Consider the following 13,900-nt stretch of genomic DNA (forward strand, 5'->3'; position numbering starts at 1 on the left):
TGTTAAATGGTCCAGTCTCTCCCTCCCCCCCATCCCCCCCATAGGACATATGCCTTGCTGATGATCTTTGTCATTCACGAACAGACAACGGTTTGAAATCTTTCATTTTGTTTCCCACCCCAATTAAAGAAGGCTCATAGTAAAAACTGCCTGAGGGCAATAGCTACCTCATGGTGGGGAATCGGTAACAAGAGCAAAGAATATAGGAATGCAATGATATCCGTTATGCAGGAGTTGATCCCGCCACCATCAGGAGAATTGGAAAAGGCAACATTATTTTCACACATTGCCTTACAAACTTAACAAAATAGCAACTGCTTCAGATGGAGTATGGGTAATGCTAACAACAAAAGACTAACAGATACAGAACCACGAACCCCCATCCCAAGTCTAGAGGTCAAAGAACCTCAATTCAGTGTCTAGTCCAGAGGGGGAAAGGCAGCTCTGAGCTTGCATAGGTGATGAAGGAAAGCACTGTGAAAGTTTGCCTATTTATTACATCTATATCCCACCTTGGAAACCCCCAAGGAACTTGAGGTGGTGCACATGGTTCTTCTCATTTAATTTCCACAATAATCCTATGAGGCAGGTTAGGCTGAAAGGCAGTGACTGGTTCAAGGCAACCAGTGAGCTCCATGGCCAGTTAGGGATTTGAACCCTGATCTCCCACCACTCTGACACTACACCACTCTAGTGCTCAAGTTCAAACGCTTATGAGCCTATCTCAGCAGTAGCGCCTGCCCAACTGTGCATGTCTAACTAAGTGCTAGGTTGCAGCCAAAAATGTTGTTTTCCTTCCCTTCCTGCTGCAGCAGCTGCAAGGCAGACTCAACTGGGCTGGGGTGAATCTGTAGGTTTGATTTAGGGTTCTAGCTACACGTACCAAGGCTGGCAATGACAACTCCTGATGGCTTCTGAAAAGTTTCCCAACACCAGTTGGACGCATAGAAATATCCCCATTAATGTGAATGGACAATTTGCTGAAAGGATTGCTGGGGACATAGAACGTACCCATCCATGTGTGTTTTAACTGGAAGGAGAATACAGAGCAGAATTTCACAGATGGCTCACTTCTTTAACAAGCCATATCCAAGCCCCAGGCTCCAGAACATCTGACCTTTGAAATGTCTGATTTAAATTTGTGTGTTTACATTCGAGTCAATCTCAAGCGAAAGCAATGAATTAGGCAGATACCAGATGACATCTGCCTGGGATTAACTCATGTTTTTTTCTACAGCTGTGAAACTCGGCGTTGGTTTGACAACATGTTGTATTGTATCTGCTGCTACTGTATATATTTTGCAAAGTGGATTGTCTGTCAGTCTGTCTGTTCTCTCTGCATTTGGATACTTCTTGAGATGTTGCTGCCATATCTGGCATGGCAGTTCCCAAGATGGAGGAGCCATTTTTGGTCTACATAGGAAGAAAATAAAAACCTATTGGTGCCACGCCTCCAGCCAGAATAGATCAGTAAGAACTAAGTGTTCTCAGTGACCAAAGAACGTTGAGTGTTTGTCAGGGTTAAAAACAAAAACAAATATTGGAGAGAGGAAAGAAATGGAGTATTCTGGAAGGATATATTACTGGCAGGCAGGCACATTGAAAAGGAGCTCTCTGCCGCTACCACTTGCCATGTCATGTATAACAGTAAGAAAACTGATGCCTCAGTATGACTTTTGCTTAAGTTTGCATATTCCAGAAAGTATATTGAGATCGATTTGATCAAATGGCTTTAGTAACATTAAACAATGTGAATTCTTTTTGAGAAGACCTAGCTAATGTACAAAAATTAATGTGAATATTTAACATCAACTGTTCCTTTTAGGTCACAGCGACAATAACATTATTACACTTTGCACTTCAAGGCTTTCTTATTCCATCCCAGCATCTCTGCAGGACGTCTGGGTAGGTTGCCTTCTTTCGGAACTTGTCGAAGATATTTGCATGTCTATTGTTATCACGCAGGAAAAACCATGTTTGACATTTCAGCTTTTAGAATAGCACGTCACATTATCTAAGAAAGTGAAAAAGCACAAGAAAGTCATGTAAACATCTTGGTGTCTCTTACATTTTATATTACTTTGACATTATGTACAAGTAGCAAGCAATTAACTGTGAACTGGTAGCTTCGGTTGTTATATATATATCAGTGCATATTCCTGCCAAATTATTCATAGTTAGAAGTCTCTAGGCTCTTTCATAGGAGATGCTTAGATCACAATTTAAATCTACAGCATCTGCAACAATCTCACATTATGCATGCTCAGACATTAACATTTTTTTCCACTTGCATTTTCTGTGTAGCTCCCGCAATTTTCTAGCGAGGGAAGTGATGCTTGCAGCATTTTTGATGAAGTTATGAAACTACCTTCTGCCAAGTCAGATCTTTGATCCATCTTGCCCAGCAATGTCTACTCGGACTAACAGCAGCTCCCCAGAGTCTCAGACAGAGATCTTCATATCGTCTGCTACCCGGTGCAATTTACTGGAGGACCAAACCAGGGACCTTCTGCTTTCAAAGTATGCCTTCTGCTGCTGAGCTCTGCCCACCTAAGACCTGAAACAGAGAGATGCAAGCTCAAATTCATGCTTAGCCATGAAGCATCCAGCTGTCCTTGGGGCAGTCGCCGCTCTGTCTAACATATCTGACATGGTTGCTGTGAGCAGCAGTGGATGCTGGGACTGGTTCATAAGATGGCAGGGAGGCTGACAGCAGGTGAAGCCAGAGACAATGGCAGATGGAGCTGACAGTCTACTTTTGTCCCCATCCTCCTCCCTGCCAAGTTCTACAAGGGCAAAACTGAGACTCAGGAGGAAACAGGCAGCCAGGGGACCCTTTGGACTAGCTGTAAAGCAAGAAGGTATGTGAACTTGGAGGAATCAAGAAGAAGAAGAAGAGTTTGGATTTGATATCCCGCTTTATCACTACCCGAAGGAGTCTCAAAGCGGCTAACATTCTCCTTTCCCTTCCTCCCCCACAACAAACGCTCTGTGAGGTGAGTGAGGCTGAGAGTCTTTAAAGACTAGCCCAAGATCACCCAGCAGCTGCATGTGGAGGAGCGGAGACGCGAACCCGGTTCCCCAGATTATGATACTACCTCTCTTAACCACTACACCACACTGGCTCTCAAGATTGAGTTTGGTGGGGCAGTGACCCATTTACCTTAACGGACCAGTGCCCATTGGTTGTAAGGATGAAGTGTGTGAGTGTGTAATCATGTTTGTGATCTTAAGCTCTTGGGGGAAGGTGCTGTAGACATGTAATACATGACGGATTGCCATGCTCCTTCAGAACCTGCTCAGCCTTTGAAAGCTATTTTAGAGCCACTCCTTTGGGGGATCCGGTGTCACAGGTTAAGAAGCTGGTAACCAGGGAGCAGACCTTTTCAGTGGTGTTGCCCTGATTGCAGAAAGGTCTTCCCAGACGGGCTTGTGAGGCATCAATTCTCCAGATCCTTTAACAGAGTGCTGCATTTTTCTCCCTCTTTTATCTGCTGTTTTTATTTGACTTAACCTTTTCGGTTGATTGCTTCAGCTGGACTGTTGTACGGGAGCGTCTTCACCCCCATTATTCAGCCTGGACACTGAGGTCCAGTTCCGAGGGCCTTTTGGTGGTTCCCTTATTGCAAGAAGTGAGGTTAACAGAGAACTAGCCAGAGAGCTTTCTCGGTAGTGGTACCCGTCCTGTGGAACACGCTCCTGCCAGATGTCATAAAAAGTAAAGGTAAAGGTACCCCTGCCCATACGGGCCAGTCGTGTCTGACTCTAGGGTTGTGCGCCCATCTCACTTAAGAGGCCGGGGGACAGCGCTGTCCGGAGACACTTCCGGGTCACGTGGCCAGCGTGACGAAGCTGCTCTGGCAAGCCAGCACCAGCGCAGCACACGGAAACGCCGTTTACCTTCCCGCTATAAAGCGGTACCTATTTATCTACTTGCACTTAAGGGTGCTTTCGAACTGCTAGGTGGGCAGGAGCTGGGACCGAAAGACGGGAGCTCACCCCGCCGCGGGGATTCGAACCACCGACCATGCGATCGGCAAGCCCTAGGCACTGAGGTTTTACCCACAGCGCCACCCGCGTCCCCTGCCAGATGTCATAGAGATAAATAATTATATAACCTTCCATGGACATCTGAAGGCAGCCCTGTATCAAAACACTTTTAATGTGCAATGTTTTGTTGTGTTGTTGCTGTGTTTCTGTATATGTTGGAAGCTGTCCCGAGTTGCTGGGACAATCTAGTCAGATGGGCGGGGTCCATTATTATTATTATTAAATTATTATATACTGTACTTTATGTATAAGACTAGGTGTTGTTGTTTTTACTAAAAATAATATTAAAAAGGGGAGGTTAGTCTTATACACGGGGGCAATCTCCCCCCATTTTCTTAATTTTTAGTTCCCAAAAATAGGGGGCGTCTTATACATGGGGGGGGTGTTATACATGGAAAAATACGGTAAATGTTTTAAATAAAATAAAATGAAATGGTTGCTTGCCATCTGATGATGTCTGTCATTTTAGGAATTTACAACAATCTAACACAGCACAATTGCCCTTGTGGATTTATTTTTTACTCAGTACTGCTTTGAACACTTCCTTTCAGTTTCCCAGCATGCTCAGCTTCCTATATAATTACTTGTCACCATTTTCTGAATCCAGGGGCTAATTGCGTGAACATCTGTCTTTTTCCTTTGTGCCCTTGGTGCAATGACCATTTATAGACCTTTAAAGAAAAGACACTTAGAGCCATGGCCACTAGGGGGCAGTGACATCTCATATCTTTTGGTGCGGTCTCACCGCCACTCTAATATAATCTTCAGAAAGTTAACCAGTCATGCAGGTATCGACAGCTGTTTTATCCAAGTGCTATTAGTAACATTGTTCAGTACAGTTATTATTTGCCTAGTGCTTCCACGCCACATTAGCACAGCATGCTCACTGAAGGGGTGCTCATAAATTCCATAAATATTTTCTAACCGTGCCCTAACCTAATGACACCAAACGAGAGAAAAAAAGGAAAAAGGAAAAAAACACATAATGAGATCCTTACTAACGAGGTATTTCGGTGCGTGAAGAATGACAAGAAAAGCACATTCCAAAAAGAGTCCAGACATGCTCTCTATTAAGATTTGCCCATTTATCTTCATTAAGAGCTAGTGCAGCAGAGCAGCTAACAGTGTGAAACAGACAGGAAATCCTCAATTCAGATCTCACCTCAAACGCCACAAATTCACCAGGCTGCCATGCACAAGTCACTATCCCCTTGGCCTCAGTCCCTCTGTGCAACATGAGGGCAACAACCCCAGCCTACCTCACAGGGTCTATTGTAAAGTTTAAATGTAAAGGTAAGGGGATCCCTGACCATTAGGTCCAGTCGTGGCCGACTCTGGGATCGCGGCTCTCATCTTGCTTTATTGGCAGAGGGAGCCAGCGTACAGCTTCCGGGTCATGTGGCCAGCATGACCAAGCCGCTTCTGGCGAACCAGAGCAGCGCACGGAAACGCCGTTTACCTTCCTGCTGGAGTGGTACCTATTTATCTACTTGCACTTTGACGTGTTTTTAAACTGCTAGGTGGGCAGGAGCAGGGACCGAGCAACAGGAGCTCACCCCGTCACAGGGATTCGAACCGCCAACCTTCTGATCGGCAAGTCCTAGGCTCTGTGGTATAACCCACAGCGCCACCCGCGTCCCATTGTAAAGTTTACTCGGATAAAATACATGAAACACTTAGATCACTTGGAAATGCGCTGTATAAATAGTACGAATGAGAGCTCTGTGGATCACTTGAGCCATTGTTGCCTGCAATACCTGCATTATTTTTGTTCTCCTGTGATCTCTGGCCATCAAAGGGGTTTAAAGGTTTTTGAAGTGCATCAAAATCCTGCAAAACTTGTTTAATCATAGGAAATAAAGGAAGATGGGGGAATGAACATATGCGCTGGACAACAATGGCTCTTTCAGTAATTTGCCTAAAACCAAGCATCCTTGGGCGGGAAAACCTCTGGCTCAAAGGCCAGTCCTGGCCCCACAAGGGGATCCAGTTTGGCCCACAAAACCCATTTCATACAAACCATGCGCACCTGTCAATCACCCAGTGCCCTTGGGCAGGGGTCAATCCTGCTGGCTGCTGCATTGGCAGCGTAGTCTCCAAAGGGAACACATTGGCAAAGCAGACTCCTGATGTGTAAAATATAAAGTGGTAGAAGAATAAGAAGAGTTTGGATTTGATATCCCACTTTATTACTACCCTAAAGAGTCTCAAAGCGGCTAACAATCTCCTTTCCCTTCTTGCCCAACAACAAACACTCTGAGGTGAGTGAGGTTGAGAGACTTCAAAGAAGTGTGTCTAGCCTAAGGTCACCCAGCAGCTGCATGTGGAGGAGCGGGGAAGCGAACCCGGTTCGCCAGATTACGAGTCCACCACTCTTAACCACTACACCACACTGGCTCTCGGGTTAAGAACTTAATTCGTTCTGGAGGTCCGTTATTAACCTGAAACTGTTCTTAACCTGAGGTACCACTTTAGCTAATGGGGCCTCCTGCTGCTGCTGCGCTTCCACCACCCGATTTCTATTCTCATCCTGAAGAAAAGTTCTTAACCTGAGGTACTAGTTCTGGGTTAGCGGAGTCTGTAACCTGAAGCATCTGTAACCCGAGGTACCACTGTACTGTAAAGAAGTGGGGTTTCCCCCACCCCTACTCCCACCTCTGGTTGATGGGGCCCAGTCTATGATCCCACATTGCCAAAGAATGCAAGGAAGCAGATGGTAGTATGATTTCCCTTAATTTAATTTCACCTCTGTACGCAAGGAGGGGGCCCCCTGCTCTGCCCAGGGCCATTTCCCCAATGCTGCATCCCTACCAAAAGGGAGGGGCTCTGAGTGAGTCAGAGACACTCAGATTTGTTTCTGGACACCCTTGGGATTTGCCATGAGCCAAAGGCCTTACCCTACAAGTGTCCCATTTAGAGAGGGACGTCCTGGATCACAGAAGCCAATCCCAGCTTCTGTTTGGATCCCAGAATGTCCTGTTTTTTGGTCTGGCGCTCTGGCGTGAGTCCTTGCACCAGAGCACCAGACTCACTCTGGTGTGAGTCAGCAGGGTCACGCTCGTGTTCTGCCACAACCCTGCTGACCAGCACCAGAAGGCATGTTGTTGTTTAGTCGTTTAGTCATGTCCGACTCTTCGTGACCCCATGGACCAGAGCACGCCAGGCACTCCTGTCTTCCACTGCTTCCACTGCAGTTTGGTCAGGCTCATTTTCAAGAACACTGTCCAACCACCTCGCCCTCTGTCTTCCCCTTCTCCTTGTGCCCTCCATCTTTCCCAACATCAGGGTCTTTTCCAGGGAGTCTTCTCTTCTCATGAGGTGGCCAAAGTATTGGAGCCTCAGCTTCACAATCTGTCCTTCCAGTGAGCACTCAGGGCTGATTTCCTTCAGAATGGATAGGTTTGATCTTCTTGCAGTCCATGGGACTCTCAAGAGTCTCCTCCAGCACCATAGTTCAAAAGCATCAATTCTTCGGCGATCAGCCTTCTTGATGGTCCAGCTCTCACTTCCATATATCACTACTGGGAAAACCATGGATTTAACTATACGGACCTTTGTTGGCAAGGTGATGTCTCTGCTTTTTAAGATGCTGTCTAGGTTTGCCATCGCCTTTCTCTGAAGGAGCAGGCGTCTTTTAATTTCGTGACTGCTGTCACCATCTGCAGTGATCATGGAGCCCAAGAAAGTAAAATCTCTCACTGCCTCCATTTCTTCTCCTTCTATTTGCCAGGAGGTGATGGGACCAGTGGCCATGATCTTCGTTTTTTTGATGTTGAGCTTCAGACCATATTTTGCGCTCTCCTCTTTCACCCTCATTAAAAGGTTCTTTAATTCCTCCTCAACAGAAGGCATAGCCCTCCTGAAATCCCAATTTTGGGTACGAAAATGTTGGAAGTTATGAAAGGTTCAGTGCTTGACCTTTGAGTCCACAAGTTACTCAGTACCAATAACCAAGTGTCTGGTTACTAGATTCAGAGCCGGATTCAAGGAACAATTACAAATACTTTATTTAGAGGAAGGGTTGGCAAATTTTTTTAGCCACGGGCCGGTTCACTGTCCCTCAGACCTTGTGGCGGGCCGGAGAAGCGGCACTGGGGGGTGGGAGCTGGAAGAGGTGAGGGGGCAAGTAGTCCTCCTCCTCCCCAGCCCCAGACACTGTGCTCACCTTCTGTACTGCCAAATACAGCAGTTCTTTCCATGGATATCAGGACAAAAGGAAAGAGGAGGTGGAAGGGGAACCAAAAGAGTTTTATTAACAAATAAACAGCAGGCATACAAAGCATAACATAAAACATACCTGACAGGGGCTACCCAATCTCCCCTTCAGCTGCCCGGAGCCCCAGGTAGAGCAGCAGGAAAAAGACCCCGACCATCAGTCTCCCAGCATCAGGTCCTTTGAACTGGGCAAAAGCTCACTGGGCCCCTCCCACCTATGGCTTTTATAGCCTGTCTTGATGTAATCAAGTGCACCTGGCATTACTCACGATTAATGCAGAGCGGCTGAGAGTCTCCCACTACCTGCAGCACTTGCAACACAGAAGAACCCAATAAACTCCTGACAGGTGTGTGAAACACAAGAATCCAGCAGACCTCAAACTGGGGATGTTAAAGGGAAAGGGACATGCCACCTAACTCTTCAAAGTACAATTGTCTTCCGCATTTCCACTACACCTTCCCAGGGGCTGCCGCCGCCACCACCGCTGCTGCTGCTTCTCGTGGGCAGGCAGAGTCAGCTCGTCTGCTCCGCTCTCTGGCCCACAGGAGCACCAGGGCGGCGGTGGCAGGGGGAAGATGAGCGACGCGAAAGGGCTAGCTCCGGAGACGGGCTGCTTAAAATGGTGCCCAGCCAGCTCAGCCCAGCCCTCTTCCTCCTCTAGGCAGGGGCAGGGAGAAGCCAGGAGGAGGCGCCACCGCAGTGTGTGTGAGGGAGGGGGGGGATGGAATGGCGCCGGAAAAAAATGGCGCAGCCCGAATGAACAGAATCCCCACGCCAAACCACAGACAGTCTGCGGGCCGGATCCTGAAGGCAATTGGGCCTGATCCAGCCTGCAGACCTTAGTTTGCCGACCCCTGATTTAGAGATTACAAACCAAACAAAACCCTTTGCCTTGGAATTGCCATTTGGAATTCAGGTACAGACCAAAAATAACGAAGTCAACTTGCCTCACCTTCACATGAGCCATTGGATTCATGGACCTCACCACAAGGTGCATATAGGCACATGCGATTACAACACAATCCTTCATCCAAATGGGAGTCATTAGACCCAGGCCAAAGACCAGTTTTTCTACAGGAAGACCTGTATCCAGGAGGACAGATTTCTCCTTTAGCCAATCAAGGCCCAGCACCTATTTTCCCCAGCGCCAGAGGGTGTATGTGCTGGAAGACCTTGCAGCAGCTAAATGGATTTCTGCAGTGTCACTGTGGCCTCGATGCAATCTTGCATCAGATTCTCCATGCAGAGGGTACAATTGACAAATTAAATGGAACTATTTTGCTCAGGAAGCCTGCACGCACAACCCTAGGCAAAAAACCAATTAAAACCAACCAAAGAAACTGGAATTACTTTAACTATTTGGGGTGGGGCAGAACTATGATTTCCCTGAAATGGTCAAGCAGGGGTTGACAGAAGGCATGCACAAGAAACCAAAGGCACAAACTTCTGGACTGGGATACAAAGGAAACTGTATGAGGGCTGTGCTGATGATGCCCAAGCTGGTCTCTGCTGGTCTCTGGGAGACTGAGGGCTTCTTGAGAATGAGAACAAGAGACACTCACTGCTCCCTTTGCAAACATTCCCATTTGCACTGAGTTAAATGTGTTGCCTAGTTTGCCATTCAGAATGTAATGGAAGTACTTTCTCAGTCTGTAATCCACTTTTCCAGAAATGGGGAACCTGTGGCCCTCCAATGTTGTGCTCCAGCTGACTACCATATGTCCCAGTGAGCACGGCCAATGGTCAGGGAAGATGGGAGTTGTAATCCAGCAACATCCATCGGAACGCAAGTTCCCACCCCTATATTACGGTGCGTGGCAGTCATTGTTCCCTGTGTCTGGACAGAATGTGTGTGTTTGTGTGTAGTTTTCATTGACTCCAGTATTTGAATCCTTGGGGGAGTTTATTTTTAACCTAGTTGCCAGATGAAGATGAAGGATTTACAACATATTTTAGACAGCAGTTTGAAAACATCAGTGCTTACCAGAGAGAGAGAGAGAGAGAGAGAGAGAGAGAGAAAGAGTTATGTGCACACTATTTTGCCAGATATACAGTAAATAAAATAATAGTGAAAACTCTTTCCAGGTCCTGGAAAGAGACACCATTGTCTGCTTCCTGTTTCATCAGGTACATCATCTTAGATTATTCTAAATGATGGGGTTTAGGATTTCATGGAATCCAGCCCAGAGCTTGAACCCCTCTGTCACTCCATCTAATAGCAAAATCAGCCAAGTGCTTCGCTGACATGATTCCAGCCACTGGAAATAGAGAAGGAGATATTAGCATTCCTTCCTTGCTTTTAAGTGCCCAAAGGCTTGCTCCACAGGTAGACTACTATACTCTACTATGATAACAGCTGAAATTCCTGTTGATGTTGAACCTTGGAGACTTGTAGAGAGCCATCAGTCAGGGTTGCATGGCAAATGCTTCATCTGTGAAGATAAGGGGACACATTGACTAGCACTGCCAGGCCAGAGAAGGAGAGCTTAAAGAAAAGATATCCAGAAGATGGCTGTGTCATGGTTTCTCCCAGAAATACCAGTGTCCACATATCTTCCTTTTTGGTGTCCACCACCGACTGGTGGACCATGCTGTAGAAACACTTATAATTGTAGTATTCTGGCCTGTGCCCCTTGGGAACTAAAAAGCATCTATGGGATGGATTCACCAAGCAAGACGACCTACCTGCTGGAAGATGAGCTCATGAAAGACTTGGGTGACTTTCCATCCATCTCTCACATTTATCACAACTGCAAGATACAGTTTGTTCAGTTCATGGACAGTTTCTCTGAAGACCTCACAAGTGATGGATTTACCTACCCTGAAGGTAAGGCTGAGATGCAAGGGCCCCTCATTGGAAGCCAGCTCACAGAAGGTCAGTGCCAGGATAGTGTCCTGCCTCTGTAAGACCAGAGTGATGTTCTTGGTAATTTGGCTGAAAGATGCCCTCAACATCTGGAAAGCAATCTGGAAAAGACCATTGTCTCAACCTTCCAGCTCCAACATGGATCGCTGGACTTCCACTGGTCTTGGGATGCTTCATCTCCACACCACTTAGAAATGCTAATGATTAAGGGATATAAATTCCTTAATTAATTAAAAAAAAAACAAGTCTAAATCTGCATTGAAGTCTTTTTCAGGAAATACTCTCGCCACCTGAACTTCTCTCTGACAATTCCTTGCCTTCTCTCTGCACATTCCCTGATGCTTTGAAAAGCTTATATTTCAAGTATTTGTACCTACTTCTGTAAAGTAGCCATATTCCTGTCTACAATTCAAAGAAGTGATTTTTAAAAATAGCATCTCCTCCTCAAGAACTGTATAGTTTTGGAAGGGGAGAGGATGTCTTTTGAGTGGGAGACATGAGAAATCATAGAATAGATAATTAATTAATGGAAAAGGAACTTTAAACCTCCTCGTTCCCTCTCTCAATCGCCCCCTCAAGAATTTTCAGCAGCTACCCAGCCCTCAAATATTATTACCCCAAAGTTCAACCTCCAAAGTAGCAGAACCTTTTTATTTAAGAATGCTTCCAGGCTGTTGCTATTTTCTGATGGGGTTCACTCATCTATGGGCAAATTCGGGATACAGTTGATTGGAGGGTCTTGCATAACAAACCTGCTTCCTCAAAAGTTCAGATAGATTGTAGAAAGAAAAGTGATGGGAAATGCACTGGGAAGTGTGACATAACACTTGATTTGATGCAAACAAATCAGAATGACTGCTCTCTGTAAACAGGTAATCTGGAAATACCTTTTGTATACTTCCCTTGAGGTTCATCCTCTCATTACTTTTTGTATTTGTATTTGCTGAACATTTTTAGGCTTAGCATCAACATTAAAGCACCCAGACCCCATGCTTGATCATAGCATCTGTTGTGCAATTTGAAAAGGAAATGGTTCTTTGGAATGTTTCCAAACATCCCACACAACACAAATACGATTTTGTTTACAGAAATATGCAACCTTGGCAGAGGCCGTTCTAGCATAGCACAACCGGTGCAGTCGCACTGGGCACCACACTGCAGGGGGCACCACAACCAGAACAGAGCATGAGAGGCAGGCAGCACCAATTTCAGCATTGTACAGGGCGCCACTGGAATTTGAGAGCTCAAGGTAACTGAGTTACAAGTAAATGTCATCTGTTTTCAAAATGCAAAGCCAAGGAGAAACCAATCAGTTGAAGAATTTTTACTGTGTGTGGATGTGTTTGAATTAAGTGCAACACGTAACTAAGACCATTTATTAACTTTTGGCAATTTAGGCTTCTATATCCAGATTTTTTCCTGATACGAAGCCCAAGAAAATGACTCATTTCAAACCAGACAGGGACTTTCCCTCTCATGTTTGTACCTCCTCTTGGTTCCCAGGGAGATTCAAGTTCATGGGAGGATAATTGGGAAAAGGAAGGAAATGGAGACAGATGTAGGTGCTGAAATAGTCTTGCATGTGCTGCTGTGCTGTGTTGGTTGATAACACCTGCTGTGGGGCGATCGGAAACTAACCGAGCAATAGGGTTGCAAGAAGGCATTATTATCCATTTGAGCCTGTATTTGTTGCATGACGCATTGTTTCTCTTCAGCTGCAGTTCACCTTCTCTCCAAAACAAAGGTATTTGTCTTGCTGTCTGCTGTGGCAGAATTATGTCCCAAAACATCAAGTAACTTTTACGGAAGTGGGGTGAGCCCTGTAGTTCTCAGTAACTAGGTCCCTTTATCGCCATCCACAATCTTATGGAAAAATTGGCCTGAAATATTTGATAGTAGATGACTCAACTGGCTGCTCAACACTCACAACTGCTGGAGCAGTTTGATAGGTCTTAATTTTAGCCACTCGTTTAAATCCAAACTGTTTTTACTGTCCACAAAAGGCTGCAATTCTTTACGCATGGTGCCTTGTGAAAGCAAGCCAAGCATGAGGTTCAGAAAACACACGTTAGGAATAGAACCCAGAGGCTCTTTGGAGCTTCGCCGATCAAATAGTTTATTGAGAAGTGAAATTAACAGCTGCTGAAATGAATTGGTTTGTGGTTTATATAGCAGAATCAAAAGTTTGGGAGTTGGATCGACCCAACCCCTCCAGCCACCTGTTCTGTCTCATTCACACAACACTAGTGTTGCTTAGAAAAAGTAAAGAAAACATGCAGGTATCCCATGGATAAAGGTGCTTTACTTAGTTTCTTCATATTCACAGAGATGACTGGATACTAACCCTACATGGTGAGAACTAGTTTCTCGTAGCCACTTCCTGCAGGAGAGAGGAAGAGAGAGAGCAAGGAAGAGTGGAGCTTGGCAGTTTGGCAGGAAACCAGAGAGTGTGTTTTGCCCTGACTGTTCGTCTCAGCACTGCCCTCTGCTGACTGGAGGTATGCAAAGTTTCTTATATGCAACACATTACTTGGTAATGTGAAACTGATGTTGCGCAGCTAACTGGTAAAAGGTGGAACAGTATTCTGTTGTTTACCTACAGAACACAGCAGCATCTAAGTGGATGCAGAGAGAGGATGGACACACACACACACACACACAAGCTAGACCCAGAAGCCAAAGAGTTATGCCATTCTCTGAGCCTCCTAAATCATTTTCTGTCTGTTTCAAGCAGCTTATCATTTCTGCCTGCGTAGATTCAGAGTTAA

General features: G+C 45.7%; 1 long non-coding RNA gene across 1 annotated transcript; it reads right to left on the minus strand.

Moving 5' to 3' along the window:
* Window positions 1–1,717: 1,717 nt before the first annotated feature.
* LOC310760600 lies at window positions 1,718–8,471 on the minus strand. Its single transcript, XR_014547043.1, has 3 exons — window positions 8,348–8,471; window positions 2,369–2,557; window positions 1,718–2,014 (listed from the first exon to the last, which is right to left on the minus strand). It is a non-coding gene; the product is annotated as an uncharacterized lncRNA (long non-coding RNA).
* Between the last annotated feature and the right edge of the window lie 5,429 nt (window positions 8,472–13,900).

Source organism: Podarcis filfolensis (genome assembly GCF_964270895.1).
Source record: "Podarcis filfolensis genome assembly, chromosome: 4".
Classification (NCBI taxonomy): domain Eukaryota; kingdom Metazoa; phylum Chordata; class Lepidosauria; order Squamata; family Lacertidae; genus Podarcis; species Podarcis filfolensis.